At 33.6% G+C, this 13,015-nt stretch overlaps 1 protein-coding gene across 4 annotated transcripts in view; it reads right to left on the bottom strand.

The window, feature by feature from the left end:
• Window positions 1–13,015, bottom strand: part of LOC116767336 (ecdysone receptor) — a 113,749-nt gene that overhangs the window by 85,198 nt on the left and 15,536 nt on the right. For 2 of the 4 annotated variants that reach the window (XM_061527313.1, XM_061527314.1), the window contains exon 1: window positions 1,158–1,641. The exons of 1 other annotated variant lie outside the window; for it this stretch is intronic. The gene's annotated coding sequence lies outside the window, so the exon portion shown is untranslated. Of the gene's footprint in view, window positions 1–1,157; window positions 1,642–13,015 lie in introns of those variants that run through there. One more of the 4 variants, XM_032657611.2, reaches the window with a different exon arrangement.

The raw sequence follows: 13,015 nt of genomic DNA, 5'->3' as shown, positions 1-13,015 counted from the left end.
GTTAGAGCAATAACAAAGTCGATTGAATTCATATTTTTTTTATGTATTCTTTTTAATTGGATACAATTTATGGCAATAGTTTTTGTATACACTTATGAGAAAAGGGCTTTATATACTGTAAGAATAGTACATGAGTTAGGACAGAGTTACGAATCATTATAATCACAGATGTCGACAAGTCAACAGTGAACCTGTCAACAGATTACTTTCACATCTAGTCGGCTCCAACATGCGTAATATTGCCAAGAAATACATAAGATTATTTTAACATTATTACCTTTAATACTTATTATCTTAAGAAAAATTATCAATTAAACATGGATGTGCGGTTTGAAAGTCTGGATGTATGCAGCTTGTTATGTAATATTGGAATTATTTCTAATACTAGCTAGTTTATTGGACTTGAGCGGCTCTAATTCAATTTGCACAGCAGCTAACGTTAAGCTGTTTACAGTCGCATGTTGTTGACCTGACTCAGCTAACTTCACAACTTACTTGTTTTGCAACAAAAATATTACACGCGATTATATATGCACATGTACGTATGAACTATATAAGTTAACATCAATTTAGCTTGAATATGGCGTCAGAATCAATTGCTGATATAAAACTCTAATTTATATAAACATTAGTACGTATAAAATAGTACTGTTACTAATAAAGATTTATTTCAATGGTGAGTATTAAAATAACGTTGCGGTGTTATCACAGCAGTTGCCGTTTTAAATAGGTTATCCACATCGCATGTAAGTAATGTCGGCAAAAGACCGATCAATTTCATAACTTTCTTGTCTTAATGAAAATTTATTATTATATAAATTTCACTTAAAAAGTTACTCATTTCTAGTTACTACCTACTTCTCAGACTACAACAATAGCAGTTACAAAATAAACGGTCCAAATACATCAATCAGAATGCAACGGAATATAGTAAGTAAGTTTGTCAACAGTGGTGAAATTTGTTTTATAGGCCAAGAGATCAGCTGAGCGTTGGCCGGCACGCGGGTTCGTCGGCGCGTTCGTTGCCGCGCTAAGGGGCCGTCTCTGTCGACACACGGACGACACTTTGCTACTTGTATGCTATAAATATTCAGCGAACGCTCTGCCAGCAGCCAGCGCTCTCACCGCGCCGGTATTCCTGATCAAAAGATACCAACCTAGATACAGTTTGGGCTCAATTTTGACGATCCCCCGTCGCACTCGAAGAGAAAAAGATTGTGGTTGGCGCGTGCACTCGCGCTTTTGTCTTATTCATCCATCACTGCACATCCGCACTAATAGGAAAATCACGATATCACTGTCACAGTAGGCGTCCGGTGGGTCCGCTGCAGTCACGGCTTGCACCAGCACCAATCTATCCCCGTTTGTTGTGGCGCGAGGTGAAATCGCCGATAACCGAAACCGAGCCGCGAGGTCGAAGCGACTTCCACGCTCGAAAGCGTGAGAGTCGACGAAGCCTGAACGATAGCAGGTGTGCGGATAAAAGTACAGCGACTGTGTCGGGAGAGTTGTACGAGACGACGCGCGTGACTCGCTGCCGCCGACTGACGGGGCGCGCCGCGACTTACCCGGCCTCACTACCACACGCGCACTCGCGCACACTCACAACTCACGAGTCGCCTCCGCCGCTCGCCGCTCGCCGCACGCCGCACGCCGCACGCCTCGCGCCGCGCGCCATACACCACCTCGCGTTACATTCGCGCCTCGACGGACGCATTTACCGACAATATTTTCATTTCAAATTTGACTTTAAAATCTTCGTGTCCAACGAAGCGACGCCGACTTCTAGCTTGAATTTACTTAAACGTGGCCGTGCGACATACGACGAGACGAGTTACATGCGCAGTGAATGAACACAGAATAACGCGTGCGAAAACATGGAAAGCGCATGCGCTATGCACACTTTCTTATGGTGTTCAAGTCACTTAGTCAGTAGTCTATTAATAAGTTTTAGTCATGACAACCGTTCGACACTATATACTTTAGATCCGAAACAATTGTCGTAAATATTTCGACAACGTGTGATATAAATTCTCACAGCAGACTTGATACTTAATTAAAAGTAAAAACTTGTTAGGTAGAACTTTATTACTATCATTTTCACTATAAAAAGTGAGACCGAGCGGCAAAGCAACAAATAAATGCACGCTCTTAGCCAGAGTAAGGTCATCGGAATGCTTTAGGTGCGATGCTACAAATTGCGCAAATAGATGTTCCAATGAACTCATTTAATAATAGCGGCCGTAGTGAGGGCGTGCAGCGCTCCGTCGACTGGCGAACTAGTCAACTCGACGCATATCGTATACACTATAGACTTTACTACATGTGAAACAAACTCAAGGTTGTCAGAACTCGTACGTTATGAAGGCGTCACGCACCGCTCTCACTAAAATCTTACTGGAATCTTGAATGAGAATATTTCATCACGTCATCGACCTATGCAATAATTTCTTATTACAATTTTCTTTATAACACTTCACTGTTATTTTATAATTTCTGTATCAAAGAAACTTTTTGATTTCTTTCATTGATCTTTAATACTGAAGTAATATTACTTACTTAGTATTTCAATGAAAATTTGTGTGGTAATAATGCAAACATTTTTTAAGTATGATATATTTTTCCAAAAAAGCGTTCAGTTATTCTAGATTTTTTCCCCTAAATACTTACATAATAAAGTCAAGTAAAGACGATTATATCTAGTTATAAATTCATAATGTTTTCGACAAATAAATGTTTATTTGTGTTTATTAAAGGTATTAAAAGGCTAATATTCCAAGTGATATCCCTGGTATTGCAGACTCCTGTACCTTATCTGACCGCTTAACATCAAGCCTACGCTCGTTTGCACCAAACGTGGTACAAAAAATATATCTACCAAAAAAAAAACAAGAGCTTTATTACTGACAATGTATATTAACATACCTTGTAAGCCACACATCTTTGAAGTGAAAAACAACACTGTCAGAATTGACAAAAATTACTTGCAAATTTTAAATTTAGTGAAAGCACTAAAATTTATCTTTATTTTTGGTTAATAGTTGTCGGAGTGACAGCGGTGACGCTGAAGAGTTATTAATCCTTTGGCGTCACTGCCATCAGAATTTCGTAAAGTTTGAATGACTGTGCTGTCTAATTTATATTATGTTAAAACACGTCACCTTTTGTTGCAAATTTTGCGTGAAATGCTACAACGAAAATAGTCACCGTTCGTATTTAAATTACACTTTAAAAACACATATCTATATATTTTTTTGCCATTATGATTGCGTAAACATTATTTTTATTAATTCATCAATGAATAGTTTTTATTTAGCATAAAAGATGTGTTCTCCGCTTTAGGTATTTCGTATCTATATTGGACCACATGTACACATGCACAGCACATTACCCCGATGATTTTGGTTCTGGTACCTTGTATGAACGAGACGACTAAGAGTTGTTCAAACAACACAGCGTTTGTTCATCTGAGGTGGTCGTCCGGGATGACAGTTTGTACTTCCGCCGGCGCCCGAATCATTACCAGAAACACTTAGGGGAGAGCCGGTACATTCTGCGTTTAACGTTAAGTGTTTCTTTTCTATAAATAACCCTTTACAAATAATATTCCTATGAACATTTCGTAAATATGACAACGAAAGGCTAAAGTCTAATAAACTCGACTCATTCAGTTCTTACCTAGAATTAAATTAAGGACAACAGATAATAACTAATTAATTAACATAAATTTTTAAGATTTCTTAGATTGCCTTAATTGAAAAATCGATAAATATAAATTGTGAAAGAGTAATCAAGTTTGTATTTTTGTTTTCTTTACACCAACACAAGACTTGATGCCGATTTACGAATGTCCCTTTCAAGTTTAGATTATTTAATTAAAAGTCACCTTTACGTGTAATTTAGTTAAAAAAAATAATAATATTTTAGTAGCTAATAAAAACATAAATTTATTGTAAAAATTATAAATGAAACTAAATATTTTAAAGTGTGTGTATGTAACTTTAAATATGTATAAAATAACTAAAAATGTTATCTGGCAAATATATGTATTATCCAAGGTGGGACTTCTATTTTAGAAACTTCGAAACGAGTAATACTTATATACTTCTTATATACTTTCTTGTATACTTTTTTCTTATATACTTCTTACTTCCAATGTTAACAGTATATAAGCGTTATCGTTAGATCTATAGATATAAATTGGTATGCATTTTTATAATCAAAATAATCCTAATTAATGTCCACAAATACGTTATACTTGAATTAGTTCCAACTACTAGCGACGCTTGGCTGTGCTAGCTCTTTAAACATTTAAAACAACTCGTTGCTCAAGAGCCATATATATTTTCATATCTTAAAAAGGAAAAGAAAGGGATTCCGTGTGGTCTCCTACCGGATAACTTTGGTCAGGCCGTTGAATAGGCTCACACGGGTTTATTATGGGTCTTCAGAGGTACAAAAGACTAGATGAGCTTGAAAACTTCTGTAGCGGGACAATGCAACATAAACCTTTAGGTCTTTTTGTGGGCAGTCCGCAAAACATTTTCTCATTCGTTAGCCACGACAACAAACAGTCGTAACAGACTTCAAAAAGTTATTGCCAAGTTAACCGTGCGCTCAAACAAATCAATATTAAAGTCAATTTTCGTTGACATTGTCCGAATCTTATTGAAGTCCAACGCTCCCATCGCATACACATTCTGACCTCCAAACGTATTATCAGACATATTCGATTAGTATATTGAGTTTAGGGGTCAATGCCTGCTTCGAGGATACTGTATTTTGATATTTCATAAACGTGATCATTAAACCACCTTTTTTGGGACGGCATTATTCCGACCAATAAATTGGGCCGTTAAGTTATACAAAAGTTTAATAATTAATGTTCTGATATGGCATGACGATATTTAAATCGTTGCGAGTTTTAATGTGATTATTTATGATGTTTTTATTTTAGGTAATCTTCGTTCTATATCTGAAGAAGGAAATTACGTGTTTTGTATAATATTCGATATAAAAACTATAACTCACTTCGAGTCTTTCATGTGAAATATTTTTCTTAAAAATGTTTCTATCTTATAATTTGCTGAACTCATGAAATTGGTACCATATAACTTTACTCCATTAGAGCAACATATAAACCCAGTTGATAAAGGTTCATCTCTTGTGGTCGTAAGAATTCTTATTCATATTGTAAATTTTATTATTGACAAGTCTCGGTGTGCAATTAACGCGTTCTAAGGCCAGGGCAACCTTTGATCATGGTCTCCTACATCACACCCACGATAAAACTAAACTGAATTGTTAATCTGTCGTAAATCAATACGCAGGAATAAAAACGCACATCGTCTGTATAATTACGAAGGCAGTTGATTTATGCCCCTATATTTATTTAGCGGGCATTGTAGTACACTCATTTTTTATACCAGTTAAAGCGATTACAGGCGTAAGTTTAATTTGTCACGGAGACTCGTTGTTGGGAGTAGTATCTCGAAAGGCATGTGGGTTGTAATCGTTTTTAAATTTGTAATAATTTTGAGGAGGCATTTTTTGTATAGGCTTAGGTCATAAATATCGTGTAATCTACATGTGAATAAACTGTTAAATAATATACGTATCAATATTTTATTGTTTTTTTATAAAATTAAATATTTTTATTATATCGGTAGAGAGGGAAGTTGGCCCATATACTTTTTCGATAATTATATTCATAGAATAATTGGAATGGCTGTTGTACGCGCACTCATATCACTTGCGCTTGCGCAAGTAGGATTTCCTTTTTAGACCATTCCTATTTCTATTGGGTCAGTATGCGAGGGTGAATCTAATGTTTCCTATGTGGTTACAAGCGTGCACATGTTTACATGTCTTTTATAAGATTAAAGGATTGGAATGATACAAATTATGTTTCACATTTTATTTCCATTTCTTATATTATCTATAACAAGTAGGTATATCTATTTCGTATGAATATTGTATATAAAAATGAGCGATGCTTGCAAAAAATACCGATGTATAAAGTGACAAGTGATGTTATATTTTTCGAGTTTATCGAAAATAGTCCTGAACAGGATGTGGCAGATGCTCCGAATTCTATTTACTTATATGTACCCGATAGAAAGGAAAATTGGTATCAAATTAAATACGAATGCCTGACTTTCGATAACGTATATAAAAAGTTTTGAGGCTTTTAATTAGCGTAGGTCGTTAACAGCTTTATATCGGCACAGGAAAAACGATTTGCGGTTACAATCTGCCTCCCCATAATAGATTTCTCTGCCAAATTGCCCATTTGGCACTAATGCGTTCGAATGTCGGTTAATATAAAACATAAAATAAAAGAAAGGCTGTAACGTGTAACTCAACCTAAATGTTTGACCTGATTTTGATCCAATGGGATAATGAACCCTGACGTAACGATCTATAGAAAAACACAACCTGAGGAATGCAGTCAGCCTTCTCGAGGCTTCTTAAGTTAAATTTTTATCTTCGTATCGTAACGGGAATCGGTCCGAAGGGATCAAACGCCGTGGAACACGTATTTTGTGTAATTTAAATTATTTAAACTATGTCACGCTTTAGTTACGCAGATTTTATCTTTCTTTTTCTATTCTTCTTGGGTATTTTAATCCGGCTCATATCAATCATGATTATAGTCATACAAAAATTGTTCTCACATCAATTTAATTATTTAGAAACTTTGTTCTTATTTGTTGAAATTTTTCAGAATTGCTTACTATATTTTTGTTTGTCTTTATACAAATATTTTTCTTAATTAACTGCATCTTGTTTTTTTTTTTAAGGAGTCTGAGCAAGTATTAAATTTTATTCCAATGCGTCGAAGCCCAAAAGTAGATTTCGATTTTATAGTCCCAATAAATACTGAAGGCAATGAAAGATAAAACTTAATTGTAAACAATAAAATAATAAAAAAATTCCAGCGTAGTATGTGAACCTTAAGACATTTTAAATTTCTTCACTTTATATTTCTGTAACCTGTGGCCATGGAACCGTCAAAATTAATATGAAAGTAGACTACTCTACAAGAATTTATAATTAATATTTTATTATGATTATAATAATTACCTCGGTTCTACGATAGTAGATTGCCTGATAAGGCAATCTGACTTAATAGTCACTTAATATTTAAAAAAAAAAATTCCCGGTTTTGACTCCAGGAAAAACCTTAAGTAAGAACAGTTTCGTTCAGAAATAGAAACGCACTAACATATCATTCTAAAACACATTGCAGTAAGTGGTTGAACAAAGACCCATTCATTCGTTCACTTGTTATACTTAGAACCAATGGTCTTATTTTTAAATTGTCCAATGAACTTACGACAGCTTGTAATAGCAATAATTCTAGTCGTTTCAGCATAGTAACTTGTAATGATATGGAGGAATATAAGAGTAGGTACAGTTGAACAAATAAAAATACTAATTTTTATCCACTGACTTTAATGTCCTTTTTTTTGTATTTCAAAAGGACAAAATCTTCTTGGTTATCCGTGTAACATACGTTGGTAACATAAAATTAATTTAATTATACTTAGTATTCATATGAGCCTGGTGTTAGAGATCTGAATATTACCATGTTGATTTAGTTTATGCTATCCCAAATACACCGCTAACTATACGATTTCATAACGTAATTTACAACGACATAAAAGTTATATTATTCACATAGCGTCACAGTCTAAAAGGCAAATAAAATTACCCATTCCTTGTTATTTGTCCAGCAATAAAAAACTTTTGACAAAAGCTATTAGTTACATTAAAAAATAAACGGTCAACGTGGTAGTAATATGAAACATTTGAACATAGTTCCAAATGTTCTTGATTCATTGGTCGAAGACTTTTCTACATATAGCTAAGCCGGAATTAAAAACATGACAGCAAAACATGAGTACGGACAAACCAATACAAACTCTAAGACTGCGGTCTGTATGCTTATCCCAAGTTTCACACTTCCACTTCACAATACAGACTTCACAATACAGACGGAGCGTTATACGTATTTCGTTCATAAATCTGCGCAGATTGTATTAACAGAAAATATAAACTCTTCTGCAACGTGATGTAGCATCACGTTGAAAACTTGTAGTAAGCATACAGCCGACTATAGCTCTATCTTATTTTACCTTTATAAGACCGAAGTCAAGTATAAAACTCTCCGACACAGAAGAATGTTCAAATCAAATGTACAATAATGGTATATGTTAAACGATATATATTTGTGATATTGCATGTTCAATGTATATAATACATAAAATTTAAGTTCAAAAGCCGTTCAAAAGCCGAGTCACTAATTTTACGACAAATAAATTGTTAACAGACTGACTACAGAAACAGAAACTGCGTCCAGCATTTTAAAAACTTAACTCGAGACTCATATAAAATTGTTTAATGCAATTTAATTTATATGAATGTAAAAAAAACGGTTACAAAGAACGGCGTTACAATAGGAATACATAATATATATATATATATATATATATATATATATATATATTACTTTATTCTTTATACATAGAATAGGTAGATATGTAGAAGTGTATAGGTGGAGGTATTGATACTTTTATAAAAATATATTAATATATAAACTTGTATTGCAATTTTGGATATGAAAAATTCTATTATATATTTTTATTTTTCTATAGATATTAGAAGAACAATAATTATATATATATTTTTTACTCGTCCTCTTGAGTGCATTTTGTTTTTTCTTGTTTTATTGATTTGAGCTAACAATAGTGGTAGTTAGCGTTGTATTGATATCATCCAATCTCGCACTTTAATTGTATGCTCAAGTTTTCCATAGCATCTAGTCATAAAATTGACAGTACTGTAATCAAATATTTCACGCATTACCCAACGTGAGCCTTTTTTAAAATTTTCGAATCCATTAAACACTAAATAACATCCTTAATTTTCTATAAGCAGGGAAGTAGACGATTCAGGATGAAAATTATTATGCGTTTAAACTATAATTTGGACAAATTTTCTCAGAAATGCCGCAAATTTGTAAATTACTTCGCGAAACCTTCTAACGGAACCAATTAGCTGCCATTGGGCTACCAAACATAAATTTAATTTTGGTTTTGTATAATACTATAGTTAAAAGGCAATTCGTTTACTCATAATAAGCTCTAACGGGAAATGGCATATCAGTAATATAGCTGGCTTTTATTTAATTTAAATTACTAGTATTATCAAATGAAATATATTTCGGTTTAACTGATCTGGTAAATTTCTCTCGTGTAACAAATCCAATTAGCTGGCGAAGTTATTAACTTAATAACATAAAAAATTAAAGCACACCCAGACACCAGTTGCTTTATTTATTGCACTGCAAAAGTTATTAGGAGAGAGCCAATAATGAATCGACTCTAAGCCAGTCGTATTGAAAGTGCAAGCAGTCTACGAAATTCACTCCACTTGCGACTGGGCCACTGTGCGTCAAGATAGTTTGCGGAACAACTTAACATATCGTTTGACGTTATTTAAACTCAGATGTTAGATCGATAAGGTCTAATTTCTCTTATAGATGATTGTGACATGGTATCTTTTATAGTCCAAAATAAAACATTATTTATAGAAGAACTGGTAGCGAAACCAGTGTAGCAGGATAGTAGTCGTAATGAGAGGCAAACTTGGATTATTGCCACATCCAGCTTGAATGATATCTTATCTGATTACTCCGGGATCAAACGGAAAATGTCAGGATTTATTTATGTGACACTTGAATACATTTATTTTGGTTGCTCACACTTTTATCAGAAGTGTCATTTTTATTCAGACAATTTAGTGACATTTATATTTTGAGAGCTTCTATAATTAGTCGTTCTTTTGGTTTGAGAGGTCATGCGGAACAATGAAATATCTGTTTACATTATAGAAATTAAAAAATATTGTCGTTTTAGTCTAACTTTTTGACTTAATCGGAAATCTTAAATGATAATTAATTTGTCAGTGGAATGGATTTATTTAGTTCGTATCACGGCAAAGGTAATGTTATTGAAAACCTGAACAGTAACCTATCTTAGATGTAACACGTCGTTCCTAATTGCCAATTAATGCGCGAGGGTTTAAAAGCATCTCATTTACGGCTCATAAATTCTTTTAAATTTATTCTTTACAACTGAAAATTCATTTGCAATAAATTTATATTAAACATCTGAGTAAATAGACTTGTCAGTTCGAAACTTACATATTTATATATATGAAAATTTGATAACAAATACATAGTTTATTTTTATTATTTTATCCCCATTTTCGGATATGTACAATAATTATTACAGAAATCTTCAGCCATTGTTTGTTCTGATCAAGAAATTCAGTGAGCGATGTAGTACAGATTTGCTTTCAATTCCTGTCAATTTTAGATCCCGTTTTTAGGCATTACTGACTTAACAGATCCAAACCTTATCAAAAGCTTAACCTTCTTGTAATTTGTAAATAAAGAAGATTCTCTCAGCTAACAAAAAAACTGGTATTTATAAAGAAACTATTCTAAAACATTACGCTGTGTTCTTGTTCTTAATGTTAACAGATAATATCAATGGTGATATAACGATTAAGTGACGTACTGGAATAATGTGATCGCCTGTCATGGGAGGTCATACGCCCGCGTTCCTCAAGCTTACATACCGACAAGTTATTGAACAACAAAAACCATGTATCGCTGAAATGAAACCTGCAATCACTATGGTGCAGTCGCTTAATGAGTTCAAAGAAATAGCTTGTCGTTAAAATATCTATATTTATTGACATTGTAACATCCAAGAGACGTTTAGCGCCAAAAACATTCTGGCAGACATCGCTGTTAAGAGAAAATTTATCCTTTGTGTATAATATTTCTTTTATAATATTGTATTCTTTTTTGGAACAAAAATGAATCAATAATTTATATATATATTTTATATGAATTTAAATTACATAATTTTTACTTGTCATTTACCTTAGTTCAGTTCTAGTGACACTGTATTAAGTTAAAAAATACGACTTCAAAAAAAAAAAAAACAAAAACAAAAACACCACAGGCACACTGAAAGCAAAGCTAAAAATTAATTTACACTTAAATATATTATTATATTTCTTATCCTTACCAGTCTAATAATAAATTCTAAATATCTGAACAAAAATCTACTAAACACCCAATTAAGATTAACTAACACGATATTTATTTACTTTTCTATAATCTAATTTAATACCTAACTAAATATAAACAATATTTAATATCTAATCACCTTTTATAAGTCTAAACTTATATTGTTTTCCCTTGGACGCCATTGTCGGAACTGGATTAAACTGAAGTGGGACCAAACAGGATACACCAGCTTTCAAACAACAAAGAAATCATAAAAATCGCTTCACCCAGTCGAAAGTTATTAGGTAACAAACATAAAAAATACAGACGCGTTGATAACCTTATAATTTTAAGACGGCTGGAAACGATACTATTAAATAGTTACCCAACTAAAACTTCCAGTGGGCAATTCATACATGTTTTGGTAACGTTTTGAGAGAACAGGTAGTCGAGTTAAATTCGAAATTAATCAACAATATTTATTAGATTATATTTTAGACGCCTAATTTCAAATTAGATAACAAATTCATGAAAAGTTTTCTTATTCGTCGACACAATAAAAGAAAATTTCAAGACCTAAAAAGTTAAGAAAGTCATTGAAGTGTCTAAAGTCTAAACTATATATTATGTAGAAACTCCATGCATGTTAAATTTTAATATAAACACCGTAATTAGTATAATATTAAAAATATAACAAATTCTGAAGAACACAAAAAGAACAAAACACATTGGTAACCTTTAATATAGCCTAAACTGGAGTTATCACCGCAAATTACGGTAGCAATTTAGTGTATTATACCTGCCTCACTAAATAATACCTAAAGCAATCTACTTCACATGTTTGGGTGCGGTGGGGTGATCTGTCAATTGCAACATCCGACGGGCCGTCTGTCGCGACAATTGCGCCCGCAAATGACTGCACCCACAAAATAGCAATGCATCTATGACCTCATCCTTTTGTACTTGACTTACGTAGGTGTCGCTTATACTGACCAGTTAGTTGTTAGACAAAGTAACAAATATCTCGAGGAGTCCCAGTAGATTTTTGTATGCTACGCTCACGTACACCAAGATAAATCCTGGTATGGGTCATTATTATTTTGTTGTAATATGGGCCTTCGAGCCAGGATGATGATGTTATTTTAATCATCATGTAACACCGGAATGGTCAAACAGTGCGTGACAAAATGGTATAATTTCAACTGTGTTACGTTAACTTGGAAAGCAAGGTCGGTCATTGGCCCCTAGACCAGTCGTTATGTTCTTTGGAATCGTAAATATTAAACGAAGCAACTCTATGTTACAGCATTTTATCGATGACTTCTAGCCACTGCTCATATTTTGTATCACCTGACCGTGGGTTAGACCTTTCAACCACAATCCAGGCATTCCTATTTCCCTATGTTTATAGAATAGAAATGTTTTTTAAATGTACTGATTATAATTCTTTTCCTAGCATCGTAAATTCTTTTCGGCAATCTGATACATCTACGCCGTGTTTTTCACCTTCACTGTTTTATTTGTATGTGCGACCTCTTTTATCGGTCATCTGTTACGTGCACTAACTATTTTAACAGCTCATTGTGTGACACGACTTCACAAATCTGCCACCAATCTCTCGTCAATAAACGTTTTATGATTATTATTGAGACTTTTATACGTTTGTCTCTCTGAATACACAATAAGGAGCTGTTGATTCTTTTTTTAAGAATTATTTAAAAATTTTGTCCCGCATATAAAGAATTAAAGTGAATCCGTCGGTGGAGGCTTATGGTGTAAAGTAAGTAATTAATTAGGCTAGCTTGAGTAATAGCGCAATAAATACTGAACAGTCTCAGATCCTTTGCGGAATCAATGGAGTAATGAAAATTTAAGCATCATGGATGTCGGTAAAGAGAGGAGCCGCCAGGTATACGGAATTAGCGA

Source organism: Danaus plexippus (assembly GCF_018135715.1).
Source record: "Danaus plexippus chromosome 9 unlocalized genomic scaffold, MEX_DaPlex mxdp_24, whole genome shotgun sequence".
NCBI classification, from domain to species: domain Eukaryota; kingdom Metazoa; phylum Arthropoda; class Insecta; order Lepidoptera; family Nymphalidae; genus Danaus; species Danaus plexippus.
Note: the sequence above shows the minus strand (reverse complement) of the source record. Positions and strands in the feature narration are given on the sequence as shown.